This window comes from Mesoplodon densirostris, chromosome 2 (assembly GCF_025265405.1).
Source record: "Mesoplodon densirostris isolate mMesDen1 chromosome 2, mMesDen1 primary haplotype, whole genome shotgun sequence".
Classification (NCBI taxonomy): Eukaryota; Metazoa; Chordata; class Mammalia; order Artiodactyla; family Ziphiidae; genus Mesoplodon; species Mesoplodon densirostris.
Window position 1 is genome coordinate 114,012,094 of NC_082662.1, and position 15,057 is coordinate 114,027,150.

Sequence of the window (15,057 nt, forward strand, 5' to 3'; positions counted from 1 at the left end):
GGTTGTCCATTTTATTGTCATAGAGTTGCTTATAGTAATCTCTCATGATCTTTTGTATTTCTGCAGTGTCAGTTGTTACTTCTCCTTTTTCATTTCTAATTCTACTGATTTGAGTCTTCTCCCTTTTTTTCTTGATGAGTCTGGCTAATGGTTTATCAATTTTGTTTATCTTCTCAAAGAACCAGCTTTTAGTTTTATTGATCTTTGCTATCGTTTCCTTCATTTCTTTTTCATTTATTTCTGATCTGATTTTTATGATTTCTTTCCTTCTGCTAACTTTGGGATGTTTTTGTTCTTCTTTCTCTAATTGCTTTAGGTGCAAGGTTAGGTTGTTTATTCGAGATGTTTCCTGTTTCTTAAGGTGGGATTGTATTGCCATAAACTTCCCTCTTAGAACTGCTTTTGCTGCATCCCATAGGTTTTGGGTCGTCGTGTCTCCATTGTCATTTGTTTCTAGGTATTTTTAAATTTTCTCTTTGATTTCTTCAGTGATCACTTCGTTATTAAGTAGTGTATTGTTTAGCCTCCATGTGTTTGTATGTTTTACAGCTCTTTTCCCGTAATTGATATCTAGTCTCATAGCATTGTGGTCAGAAAAGATACTTGATACAATTTCAATTTTCTTAAATTTACCAAGGCTTGATTTGTGACCCAAGATATGATCTATCCTGGAGAATGTTCCATGAGCACTTGAGAAAAATGTGTATTCTGTTGTTTTTGGATGGAATGTCCTATAAATATCAATTAAGTCCATCTTGTTTAATGTATCATTTAAAGCTTGTGTTTCCTTATTTATTTTCATTTTGGATGACCTGTCCATTGGTGAAAGTGGGGTGTTAAAGTCCCCTACTATGATTGTGTTACTGTCGATTTCTCCTTTTATGGCTGTTAATATTTCCCTTATGTATTGGGGTGCTCCTATGTTTGGTGCATAAATATTTACAATTGTTATATCTTCTTCTTGGATCGATCCCTTGATCATTATGTAGTGTCCTTCTTTGTCTCTTCTAGTAGTCTTTATTTTAAAGTCTATTTTGTCTGATATGAGAATTGCTACTCCAGCTTTCTTTTGGTTTCCATTTGCATGGAATATCTTTTTCCATCCCCTTACTTTCAGTCTGTATGTGTCTCTAGGTCTTAAGTGGGTCTCTTGTAGACAGCATATATATGGGTCTTGTTTTTGTATCCATTCAGCCAGTCTGTGTCTTTTGGTGGGAGCATTTAGTCCATTTACATTTAAGGTAATTATTGATATGTATGTTCCTATTCCCATTTTCTTAATTGTTTTGGGTTCGTTATTGTAGTTCTTTTCCTTCTGTTGTGTTTCTTGCCTAGAGAAGTTCCTTTAGCATTTGTTGTAAAGCTGGTTTGGTGGTGCTGAACTCTCTCAGCTTTTGCTTGTCTGTAAAGGTTTTAATTTCTCCATCAAATCTGAATGAGATCCTTGCTGGGTAGAGTAATCTTGGTTGCAGGTTTTTCTCCTTCATCACTTTAAGTATGTCCTGCCACTCCCTTCTGGCTTGTAGAGTTTCTGCTGAGAGATCAGCTGTTATCCTGATGGGGATTCCCTTGTGTGTTATTTGTTGTTTTTCCCTTGCTGCTTTTAATATGATTTCTTTGTGTTTAATTTTTGACAGTTTGATTAATATGTGTCTTGGTGTATTTCTCCTTGGATTTATTCTGTATGGGACTCTCTGTGCCTCCTGGACTTGATTAACTATTTCCTTTCCCATATTAGGGAAGTTTTCAACTATAATCTCTTCAAATATTTTCTCAGTTCCTTTCTTTTTCTCTTCTTCTTCTGGAACCCCTATAATTCGAATGTTGGTGCGTTTAATGTTGTCCCAGAGGTCTCTGAGACTGTCCTCTGTTCTTTTCATTCTTTTTTCTTTATTTTGCTGTGCAGCAGTTATTTCCACTATTTTATCTTCCACCTCACTTATCCGTTCTTCTGCCTCAGTTATTCTGCTATTGATCCCATCTAGAGTATTTTTTATTTCATTTATTGTGTTTTTAATCGATGCTTGATTCGTCTTTAGTTCTTCTAGGTCCTTGTTAACTGTTTCTTGCATTTTGTCTATTCTATTTCCAAGATTTTGGATCATCTTTACCATCATTATTCTGAATTCTTTTTCAGATAGACTGCCTATTACCTCTTCATTTGTTAGGTCTGGTGGGTTTTTATCTTGCTCCTTCTCCTGCTGTGTGTTTTTCTGTCTTCTCATTTTGCTTATGTTACTGTGTTTGGGGTCTCTTCTTTGCAGGCTGCAGGTTCGTAGTTCCCGTTGTTTTTGGTGTCTGTCCCCAGTGGCTAAGGTTGGTTTAGTGGGTTGTGTAGGCTTCTTGGTGAAGGGGACTACTGCCTGTGTTCTGGTGGATGAGGCTGGATCTTGTCTTTCTGGTGGGCAGGTCCACGTCTGGTGGTGTGTTTTGGGGTGTTTGCGGACTTTTTATGATTTGAGGCAGCCTCTCTGCTAATGGGTGGTGTTGTGTTCCTGTCTTGCTAGTTGTTTGGCATAGGGTGTCCAGCACTGTAGCTTGCTGGTCGTTGAGTGAAGCTGGGTGCTGGTGTTGAGATGGAGATCTCTGGAAGATTTTCGCCGTTTGATATTATGTGGAGCTGGGAGGTCTCTTGTGGACCAGTGTCCTGAAGTTCGCTCTCCCACCTCAGAGGCACAGCACTGACTCCTGGCTCCTCAATTTGGGATGATTTGTTGTCTATTCATGTATTCCACAGATGCAGGGTACATGAAGTTGATTGTGGAGCTTTAATCCGCTGCTTCTGAGGCTGCTGGGAGAGGTTTCCCTTTCTCTTCTTTGTTCTCACAGCTCCTGGGTCTCAGCTTTGGATTTGGCCCCGCCTCTGCGTGTAGGTCGCCGGAGGGCGTCTGTTCTTCGCTCAGACAGGACAGGGTTAAAGGAGCAGCCTCTTCGGGGACTCTGGCTCACTCAGGCCGGGCGGGAGGGAGGGGCACGGAGTGCGGGGCGTGCCTGCAGCGGCAGAGGTCGGCGTGACGTTGCACCAGCCCGAGGCGCGCCGTGCGTTCTCCCAGGGAAGCCGCCCCTGGATCCCGGGACCCTGGCAGTGGCAGGCTGCACAGGCTCCCGGAAGGGCGGTGTGGACAGTGACCTGCGCTCGCACACAGGCTTCTTGGCGGCGGCAGCAGCAGCCCCAGCGTCCCACGCCCATCTCTGGGCTCCGCGCTTTCAGCCGCGACTCGCGCCCGTCTCTGGAGCTCCTTTACGCGGGGCTCTTAATCCCCTCTCCTCGCGCACCAGGAAACCAAGAGGGAAGAAAAAGTCTCCTGCCTCTTCGGCAGCTCCAGAGTTTTCCCGGATTCCCTCCCGGCTAGCTGTGGCACATTAGCCCCCTTCAGGCTGAGTTCTCACCGCCAGCCCCAGTCCTCTCGCTGCGCTCTGACCGAAGCCCGAGCCTCAGCTCCAGCGCCGCCTGCCCCGGCGGGGGAGCAGACAATCCTCTCGGGCTGCTGAGTGCCGCTCGGCACCGCTCCTCTGTGCGGGAATCTCTCCGCTTTGCCCTACCCAGGTATGTGGGGAGTTTCTTGCCTTTTGGGAGGTCTGGGGTCTTCTGCCAGCGTTCAGTAGGTGTTCTGTAGGAGTTGTTCCACGTGTAGCTGTATTTCTGGTGTATCCGTGGGGAGGAAGGTGATCTCCGCGTCTTACTCTTCCGCCATCTTACCCGGAAGTCCATCTGTATTCTTTATTGTATTCTTCAATGAACTGGTAACTGCAAGTAAAAGTTTCCCTGAGTTCTCTGAGCCACTATAGCAAATTAATCGAATCCAAAGTGTGGGAGAGGGCATGGGAACCTCCAATTTGTAGCCAAGTTAGACAGAAGTTGTGGGTAACCAGGAGACCTACTTGAGATTGGCATCTGAATGGGGGAGCAGTCTTGTGGGACTGAGCCCTTAACCTGTGGGATCTGACTCTATCTCCAGGTAGATAGTGTCAGAATTGAGTTAAATTATAGGACACCTGGCTGGTGTTGCAGAGAATTGCCTGTTGGCGGGCTGGGGGGTTGGGGGCAGGGAGGTGGGAAACCCACACACTTGGTGACCAGAAGCGTCGGAGGTGAAATTTTTTTGTCTGAGAGTAAAGGAGACACACAGGAAAGAAACTCACAGTAGGGAAGAAGTGGGTTTTTCCCTACTCAGGAGGGAGTACTGTGCATTTTACCAATTTAGGCTCACCTGAGAAGGATGAGATGAAAGGTCAGAATGATGGCTGTCCACAACTGATGATGCAATGGCAACATCTCACTCAGAGGCATTCACCCCCTCCCACAGAGCCACCCGACTCATCCCCAGGATTTGTTAATTACCCACATCTGTGGGCCCCAGGGCTAGGTTTACTTAACACCACAGTTAGCCCAGAAATACCTAAACCAGCTGAACAGAAGAGCCTTCTAAGTGACCACCTGCACTCGCCAGCCTGTGACCCAGCCCAGCGAGAGGGGACTTGCCTCTCAATGCACAGGACCCTTGAGCTGTGATGGAAACCAGCACTAGTGAGGGGCAGAGGATAGAGGTCCCTTTATTTAAAAGATACAACAGCTTTATTTAATTCACATACCACATAATTTACCCATTTGAAGGGTACAGTCGTTTTTAGAATATTCACAGAGTCGTGCAACTATCACCACAATTAATTTCAAACATTTTCATCACTCACAAAGAACCCCTTACCAATTAGCAACCATCCTGATTTCTCCCAACCCTCCCCCTTTAACCTTAGGCAACAACAAATCTACTTTCTGTCTTCATAGGTTTACCTACTCTGAACATTCCATATAGATGGAATCCTACAGTATATGGTCTTTTGTGGCTGCTTTCTTTCACTTGGCATGATATTGGTGATAATTAGACATTAACGATGCTTTTCTCTATTAATTTTCACTTTCCCATTTTTTGAAAATCATGCAATGCCTCTTCTTGTTTTGATTTTTGTTTGGACTTGGATTGAAATGCTTCTTTGATATTGTAGCAGAGATAAATATTTTTATTTTCCAATTTATATTGTCGTTTCCTTAAACATCAAGAATAATGAATAAAACACATTTTGGCTTTAAAATAAAAATAAATAAAATGGAAATGTGATAAAAATAAATTAAATTTTCCTGCTTCTATCTTCATTAACAACTGCATCCCCAAAACATGATTTTATGCAAAGCTCTGTGGTAGGCACTGGGGAAAGAATAGAATACAAATAAATAAGAAAATCCCTCAGTCCTTCAGAAACTTTCATTGAAGACCGGAAGGTACGCACCTGCAAAATAAAAAAAAATAAAAAAAAAAAGTGCAAGATTGGTGCCTCGTGTGGCAAACAAGCAAAGACAGCCCAGCAGCCCTGGAGAAACCTCATGTGGCAACTATGTGTGACAAGTGCTCAGTGGCACCACCAAGTGGAAGCTAGAGAAACAGAAAATCAAATCTCCAGGCTTAGGGCAGGAGTCTCCCACTGGGTCTATGATTGGGACCGCCAGGAGAGGAACACTGCTGCCTGTAACCAGACTCCCAGGGAGATTTCCTGGCATGCCCCCACCAGCTTCAGCCTAGATGCACCAGACTTAGCTTGATGAGATTGGGTGAGAGATCAGGAATAATCTTTGCAAATTTGAGTGGATTCTCCACAATGTCCCAAATTTGAGCAGAGGAGTGCCTAGGGAACTCCTGGGTCACCTCTCAAAACTGCCACTGTATGTGGCCTCAGAGAAATCAATTCCTTTTGTTATAAAGGTCACAGAATTAATACCAGTAAATCCTCCCTACAAACCCATTCCAGACAGGATCTGAAAAGCTTTCCAGGAAGGGACCACAGGCTCTGGGCTGCATTTGAGTCTTCCCACCCTCCAGGGTGATAGCTGAGAGGCAGAATTGTGTCCTAATAACCTCCACTGAGTGCCCACCCGCCACTCCCTCACCTCCTGGCACTCCCCTAACTGCTGCTGGAAGCCCGGGGTGCCTGGCCTGCACGGCCCTGCATGACCACAGACACAGCAATCCCTATCTCTGATCATCATCTCACTGCCGCCTGCCCACTGTGTGTCGGCTGCTGGCAATGCTCCAAGGCCTACTCAAAGGTTGCCCCCCAACCACTCTTTCCATGATTCCCCCACCTGAAAAGTCATTTCACCCTCCTCAGAATTCCCACACGCTTCCCCCGAAACTTTCTGACAACACCTCACTTGCTAGTTCAACAAGTGTCCATGGAGTTCTCACCCAGCACTGGGCACTGGGGCCAGTGTGAGTGAGACTTGGTCCAGATCTCAGTGAGCACAGTCAGGGCACAGCACGGGAAACAAACCAACATGCACAAGGACATGGGGACTATGGCCCTGCCCAGAGGTGTCACACAGGAAGTGACCTCTGAACTGCAGGAGGGCTGGGGTCTGTGTGCCACAGCCTTCCACCCTCTCCACTGCTACCACCACCTGGCCTGGGTGCCCCCGCACCCCGGGTCGACTGGGTTACTGACATGACCCCAGAGTTGGAGCGATGCTCAAGAACCGTCCACACCTGCAACATCTCTCTCTCTCCTCCCCACGTGCACATCCAGATCAGAGTAGGCACTCAAAACGTAAATTATATATAAATATAAACAATCGAATAAACAAGCTACAAAAAGAACAAGTTGTTCCTTGTTTTCTTCTGCCACCAAATTGGAATCTCCTAGAAAGCAGGGACTGTGGCGCCTCTTTGGAGAAGCCCTCAAGAGGTCCCAGGATGGGGAAGACATCGACCACCACTCTGGATCTCCACTCGCCTGCTGTGAGCTGTCCTGTTGTCAGCCAGGCCCTCAATTGGTGGATAGCTACTTGGGTGAATAAGGTGGTTCCAGAAAATAGGTCCCGTCCAAGGGAGACATCAGATCAGCTCAGTAGAGCCCAGGGAGCCTGAGGACTGCACACCAGATGAACCAGGAATGTCCTCGTGTCAAACAGGGAAATTCAGGGCGGAGGGGCAGGAAAATGTTCAGTATCAGTGATTCATCAACCGCATTCCTCACCAAGCCTCGACAGGCTCCCCTGACTCCCCCATCTTGTTTCCCAAACCTGGACCAGCCTTTCCGCTGCAGGTTGGAACACAGCAGAGCCCAGGGTCTGGCTGCCAAGCTCTGAGCACACTGTTTTGCATGGAGGAAGGAGGAAGTTCATGAAGACTTATGGGAAGTCTGTGTCAAGGAGCAGGGAAGGAACTTGGCCCAAGCCCCTGCCTGCAGGCTCATTCCATGGCCGTCACCACCACCAGACCTAGACGGTGGGGCCCTGGTGGCTTTGGCACCCTTGGGGCTGTGAAGAAAATTCAAGTGGGAGGAGGTGAGGTCAGGACTCAGGGTTCTGACCCCCAGTGTCCCCTCAGCAACAGGTGACAGGGCTGAGCCCACTGCCCTCTCTGGGTTCCCTCGTCTGTCACTGTGAGTCATGAAACCCATCTCCCTCCCAGGATCCACTGAGGACCTGGTGTGAAGATGGCAGTGAAGTGACCTGCTTCACTCCTCTGGACTTTGAGTCCCAGAAGGCCGGTCTTGATGTGACCCAAGGAGTTTCACTGGGAGATTAAGAGTAAGGATGTGAACCAGGCTTTCCTGGGATCGATCCTGACTGCTGTTCCCTAGCTGTGTAGTCTTAGTTCACTTCAAATCCTGATGCACGTATTTTCCACTCCTACGTGGAGAAAACAGATCTCCCTCGTAGGTGGGGAGGACTAAAGAGGCAGCGGCAGCAGCAGCAGCAGGTACCTTGGTGCCTGGCACATCTTAAGCTCTCAGTAAGTGGCAGTGGTGGTGATTATTGCTCACCAGCCAAGTCCGTAGAAGGACTGAGTGAACGAAAGTGGAGACCATGCTGCCTTCACGGTCCAAAATTCCATCCTCTTCAGGTCCAGAAACCCAGTTTTCTCAACCAGGTTCCCTGTCCTGTTGTGACACACCACAATGGCCGCCCAGCCCCAGGTCAAGCTGGGGTCAGCAGAAGGCTCTAGGGGAGGTTCCTTGGAAGGTGCAAGACCCAGTGTCCTGGGATTCGGCAGGGAAAGGCTGAGCACACCCTCCTGGGTGGGGCCCACCCAGGTGCATGGGGCAATGTTCCAGGAGACAAACAACAAGCATGGTCTCAGGGCTCCCAGCCCCTGGAAAGAGCCCGGCTGAGCCTTCTAAAGGGACCGGTCTCTGCCCAGGTGCACATCTCACTCATCCTTCTCCTCGGTGACGTCTCCTCAGCTCAGGTGAGTCTGCACCTGCCTCTCTGCTCTTTCTAGGAAGAGTGCACGGGGCCCAGCGTGGAGGAGGGGAGAAGCAGCTCTGGGAGGGGATGCAGGAGCCTGTGGTCCAGTCCCAGCTCTGCCACCAACAAGGCTGTGTGCTTTCACCCCTGCTGAGGGCCTCATCTGTGCAGCAAGATGACTGACCAGATACTCCCTGTTCCTCCCGTGGGCTCCTCTGTGACAACTCTTGTGGAAACTGCCTCACTGGGGCCCGAGGACCATCCTCAACCTCCGTGTCTTCTTTCTTCTCTGGATCCACCTGCCTGTCAGGCCCCAGGCTGGTGAAACCCACCCCACCCCACCCTTGCGGAGAGTGGGTGCCCCTGCCAAAGCCGTGACAGCTCCCTAAGCCCAGACCTGGGACCCCCACTCACCATTAGTCCGGTGAGACATCCTGCCCCCACCCAGGTAAGAGACTGATCAACCAAAGCTCCCCATCTGCTCCCCAGCAGGGAAATGCTCAGGGACCGTCTGGACACAGGGCTCAGCTCTGGTCTTGGCCAAGTTGACAGAAGGCCTTGCGTGGTTCCTCTTACTGACAAAACAGTGGGGATCTTTCTTCTACATCAGAAGGCCGTGGGGTTTATCTAAGATGCCCACACTTGTGAAATGGGGTCATTTCCTGGGTGCTTTGGAAAGTCTGGGAAGAGAGGGATGCTCTGTCCAATTTCTCTGGTTGAGGTTCAGGGCAGCCCAGACCTCTGACTGTTGGGGGAAGAACCTGTTTAGGGAGGTCAGACCTTCTCTTTATTTAAATGAGGTCAAGCCTTGGAGATTCAGAGAGCAGAGAAGTACAAAGGGCTGATACGGCCCATTAGTCAGCAATTCTAATGAGCCCCATCTCCCACATTCCACCCAATAGCCTAGAACTGGGGCAGGTATTTCTGTTCACTGCAATCCCAGGCTGACTCTGGTCCCCGGTCCCTCCTTCTCACTCTCAGGTGTGGTCCAGGAAGAGCCCCACTAGGGCTCAGGACAGGACTGCATTCCTCTGCTCACACTCAGGCCCGGGACCCTCCGCAGTCCATTTCATGCAGAGCTTGCCTTATGGTCATCCTGGGCCTCCAGGGGGTCTTCCTGAAACAGCCCACGAGGGTCAGAGCAGATCAGAGATGACCCTGTTCTGCCCCCGTGACTCTAACCCTGATGTTGAAGTTGAACCGAGAGGACACGGATTTGCTGCTGTTTGAAGTGTGGGGTCATTCAAATGCTCTGGTTGCTGGGTCCCATCTCAGGCTCAGTCCTTCTCACTGTGGCTGACCACCTCATCTCTGCTTCCACATTCTGAGGCTCTACCCACAGTGGACATCTGCTGACCTCCTTCATCTTCTTAGACCCTGCCCTGTGGGGACCCAGGGCCCACGCTTGGTCCCACCCTCCTCCTTTTCAGCAACTCCTCCCACCACATAGAGAAGCACACTTGTTTCTGCTCCACCTGAGCCTCCCTTCACTGGCTGCTCAGTCCCCATCCCGTTATCCTAACTTGGAGACCCTCCCCTGGGGGAAGGATACAAAAGCTCATTGTCTCTCTTTCTGACAGCTGTGTTCAAAGTCAAGATGAGCAGCACAGAGGCTGAGAAGACCATGATAAGCATGAGTGACCTGTTTCACGAATACTCAGGACCCGATGACACCATCGCTGAAGCTGTTGAAGGAGAATTTCCCCAACTTCCTCAGTGCCTGTGTGAGTCGGGATCTGTGTTCCCAGTGGTGCTTGGGCCCTGGCACGGCTGAAGATGCTTTGCTCTGGGACCTTGGACAAGTCACTCTCTTTCTCTGATCCTCAACTTTTTCAACTGCAAAATGACATAGTAGGACTTCCTATCCTGGCTTATTATCAGGGTAAAAAGAGGTGATGTATGTGGCAAAGGAGGAAAGCGTGTGGATATGAATGGTTGATATTAGGTTGTCAAAAAGTGCTACAACTGGAGGTCAGTGAATGTGTCCCCTCACCTCTGTCACACCCCCTGCATGAGACTCTGCTCAGGCGCTGAGAGGCTCGAGAGGCTCCCATAGAGTCCTCAAGATCAGAGGGAGGGTGATAGAAATTCCATCACTGACAGAATTATCTTTTAGAGTAGGAACAAAATTTTAATTTATTTATTTTGAAGTATAGTTGATTTACAATGTCATATTAATTCCAAGTGTATGATCTAGTGGTTTGATATTTCTATGGATTATACCCCATCAAAGTTATTATAAAATATTGGTCATGTTTCCTGTGCTGTACATTACATCCTTGTACCTTATTTATTTTATACCTAGTAGTGTGTACCTCTTAATCCCCTTCCCCTCTCTTGCCCCTCCCCCCTCCCTCTCCCCTCTGGTAACCACTCAGTTGTTTTCTGTATGTATGCACAGAATTTAACACCCCTTATTACAATGAAGAACTCATTTGCAGACCTGATTTAGCCTAACAGTTAGAATGTTCTGAACTGACAAAAAGAAGGGGTTACCAGGTAACAAGGAGATTGGGTAAGCAAGAAGAGGGACCTCAGAGCAGGTAAGATCCTGGAGGCCAAAAAGAAAACAGGAGAGGAGGGCTAGGTTAAAGAGGACACGGATGGAGCTTATTTCTTTACTTATTTATTTACTTACTTACTGATTTACTTGAAATATAGTTGATTTATAATATTGTGTTAGACTCAGGTGTACAGCAAAGTGGTTTAGTCACATGTATATGAATAGGACTGATTGTGAGCCCCTAAGGAGAACTTAGGTAGGTGGTAGCCTTGAAGGGGGTGGGGGAGTGGGGCTGGGGCTGGAGACCACCACCAGCACACTGGGCAGCGCAGCTCTGGGCAGAGCCTGCTCACCATGTGAGGTCTCTTGTCCAAGTTCACATATGGGGCAAGGACTCTCCCTCAATGAACTGCAGGGCAATGGCAATGTCCCCACCCCATCCCACGCTTCCCCTCAGTCAGTGCCACACCAGCCACATCTGTGCTGCTCTGGGTCTCGTTTCTCTGTCTCTGCCTCTCTCCCTTCTCCCAGCTCTTGTGAGACTGAATTTGCCTTGTTTTGTGTCTTTTCCCACAGAACAAAATGGGCACAGATTACTTGTCCACTGTCTTTGAGAAAAAGGACAAGAATAAGGACAAGAGATCATGACTCTGAAGGGAGCAGGTTATCTTTTGGGGGGACTTGACAGCCGTCAGGCTAGAAAAAGATAAGTTTAACACGGATAATTGAAATTCACATATAATCCTAACTACTCATTGTCGGTGGTGGTAACTACAGCCTCTTTCCTCTAGCAAGGCGGCAGTAAATCAGATTATCATCATCCTCGGGAAGGAGAGCAATCTGGAATGTTAATTTTCCAGCTGAGATTACTGGAAGTTTCCTTTTGGTTTTCTTTTTAAAGGAAGAGAATAAAAAAGGAAGAAAGCCAAAGCCGTGTGACTGACAGGGTCATGGTGCTCTGGCCAGGTGTCAGGCCTGAGCCTCTGAGGTGGGAGAGCTGAGTTCAGGACACTGGACCACCAGAGACCTTCCAACCCCATGCAGTATCAATCGACGAGAGCTCTCCCAGAGATCTCTGTCTCAACGCTAAGACCCAGCTCCACCCAAAGATCAGCAAGCTCCAGTGCTGGACACCCCATGCCAAATAACTAGCAAGACAGGAACACAACCCCACCCATTAGCAGAGAGGCTGCCTAAAATCATAATAAGTTCAAAGAATAAGGACAAGAAGGTTGACTCTTCCGAGCTCCTCTCCTTGCTGGGGGATGTAGCCACAGACTACCACAATCATGGCCATGGAGCGCCACTCTGTTCTGGGGGAAATTAGTGAGCCCAGCGGCCTCCAGAGAACCCAAGAAACAATAAAGTGTCATACCCCCAGATTCTGGCCTATTTCCTTGTTTTTGTTTTTGTTTTTGTTTTTGTTTTTGTCTTTTTGGCTGCTTACTCTCAAAACTACCATTTTTTGGTGAACATTATGTGGAATCTCCTGGTGGATGGATCGAGAATGTGTCCTCAGTGCGCCCTCCAGTGGCCTCCAGTATAAATGACCGTTTCTCTCAGCAGGGCCTTGTGTCCACCTCTGTCCCTGCTCGCTAAATGCAGCCAGTATTTGGGGTCCCAGAGGTGGAGGCCAGGACAAAGCATTCCACCAGGCCCCAGCCATGCTTTTCCTTCTGATGGCGTGGATCAGCATCTTGTGATCCAGAAACTACAGTGTCTTCACATGGTGCCTCATGGCCCAGCATTCCCCCGAGGGCATAGGGGAGACTGGCATCTCCGGCTTCCTTGGGAGGTACTTGGGACACAGGGACACATGTTGCTGTGAACAGGAGGCTCAGCAGTACCCAGAGTGTTGGATCTCTTGTCCTGTGACCTGGGCTCCCTGGGCTGTGTCGTGGTCCCTGTGCCCTGTGTGATTGTCCCTGTGGAAATGAGAGAGAGTCACCCTGTCTGCTGAGCTGATCCTCAGTAATGGTTTGATACATGCCGGGAGCTGGGCATCTAGGGAAACTACGTGGTAATGGATGCTCCATGTATGAGAAGCTCAAGCTAGTCCAGGGGTCCAGGCAACCTACAGGAGCCAAGTGAGGAGACAGGACTGCAGAGGGAACACAGTGGAGAGTCCGCTCAGGGATGAGAAGGAGCGCTGGTGCCGAGTGTGTATGTTACCACCCCTTTTATCTGCCACGGGCAGGAGCATGTCGTTACCCATTGGCCCTTCAAGGCCAGGCAAGATGCTAGGGACTGAGGATTTAGAAACAAGCACTCCCCAGAGATGCAGGTGTTTCCAGGGGGGCCATGAGGCAGGGTCAGCCCTCGCCTCCCTCCCCAGTGCCACTTCTAGACCGTGTCCCCTGCAGATTCAGCCAGCGCTCTCTCCTTGGGGTCACCTCCTCTGGTCCTATCACTCCCTACCCTCCTACTCACAGCCTCCCACTAACCTCTTAATCAGGGAAACATTATTCTTGGATGAATCAGGCAACTGTCTCCACATTCTCCCTCTATCCCTCCAGCAGGTGACATGTAGGGTGAGTTATTTGTCCATGTGGGTGACTGCTCTGCTTCCTACTATACCCTTCCTTGGGCACCTCCATTCCCAGATCATCATCTCCTGTCCGCTTCAGGAACATCCTTTCCAGACTATTTTGCCAACATTCATGATCAATGAGAAAGAAGAAAAATAACACCAATAACCAGAGCAAAGGAGGCGACAGCTTATTGACTCCCAGGAGGTCTCCATGGAGACCTCTGGGCCGGGCTGGGCCTGGTTAATCTCTGACCCTCAGAACAGGGCTTCTGGCCATGGAACTGAGTGTGTAAAGCTATGGCAACTGCAGCCACACTGGAGAGAAACTCAGGAAAACTGATCTTCTCATCCCGATTCATGTCTTCCTTCCTAAAGAACTCTTCTAAGAAATCTGGCTCTTTCTTTCCTGTGGGGAGAAGATATCAAACAAAGGAAAACTAGATTACACCCCTGGCCTGGACTAGGAGGGAGAGGAGAGGGTGGCAGAGGCTGAGGGAAAATAAGCATGGGTGAATGTGGGGCTGCAGGAGGGTGGACATGGGCAGCCGTAATGGACGGGGCAGGAGCCCTGGTCCTGGGCTTTCCAGCTGATGGCTCTTTAGCTGTAATGAGAGCATACACTGGACACCAGGAAGTTCTGAGGTAGAGCCTGCCTCTGCCCCTTGGATGCTCAATATTCATTCTCCCTAGTCTGACATCCTTTTGACCACAGTCTCAAAACTACCCACACTCATCATTATTCCCATAAAAATGCATTAATTCCGAATCCCCTGCTCTTTGAATCCCACTCTCAGAGATTTAATTTATTGAATTATTTGTGCTAGTGAGTTCAGTGTGTGCTAATGGTTTAATGGTGAAGTTAGATAATAGAGAGAGTCAAAAACTTCTAGAGTTTTAGGGCTGCAATGTTTCACTTGACATTATGATTTCTATTGTGTGACTTCTACTCCTAGGGGTATATGAAGGGAAGCTACCAGAAACAGCAGCTGACCCTAAGGACATTAGTCTAAAACAGAAGAGTTTTATTGCAGACAGAAGAGACATTTTAGGCCAAGAGACTGTTCCCTGAGCCACAAATCACCATGGATTGTTGATTATCTAATAACAATAATTAGCATCTCTATCCCCCTTTGCATTTTACAAAGCATTTTCACATACATCACCCCATTTAAATGTTCATGATGACCCTGGGACATAGGTGCTATTGCCCCCATTTTACACCTAAGGTCACCAAGGCTCAGTGAGTTGGTGATTTAGCATATTTGTAACACCATTATAAGTAAAAGTAAAGTAAAAGTAAAAGTCATTGTCAATCAACTATACTCCAATAAAAAATAAATTTTAAAAAAACAAAGTAAAAAAATAGACTAAAATGACGATTCATTTTTCTGATCCAGCAATAAAAGTTACGTATGTAGCTGAAAAAAAAAATAAGTAAATGTCATGGCTGTGCAGGAACCTGGGTCGTCTAACCCCCATCCTGATGCTGTGCACTCCTTGGAGGCAGGGAGTGGGCCCTACAGAAGGCTGGGGAGAAGTGAGAGGTGCTTGACCCTCCCCAACCATATGGGAGCCTCCCAGTGAGCTGGAATCCTCAGGCAAACAGGACTGTGGGTCCCACCCGCCCCTGCTCCACTCCCCACTCAGCCCTCATTAGGTGCCTACTCACACATGCCAGCAGGAAGGTGGAGAAATTCTTTTTCATCTTCTTCTCCAAGCCAGATTTGTCTGTGGCCTCTGAATCTCAGGTGTATTTGTGATATAGGTTGAGTGAGCCCAAGA

At 48.3% G+C, this 15,057-nt stretch overlaps 1 pseudogene; it reads left to right on the forward strand.

Moving 5' to 3' along the window:
- The first annotated feature begins 9,839 nt into the window (after positions 1 to 9,839).
- LOC132482528 (protein S100-A7-like) lies at positions 9,840 to 12,072 on the forward strand (annotated as a pseudogene).
- Positions 12,073 to 15,057: the final 2,985 nt, after the last annotated feature.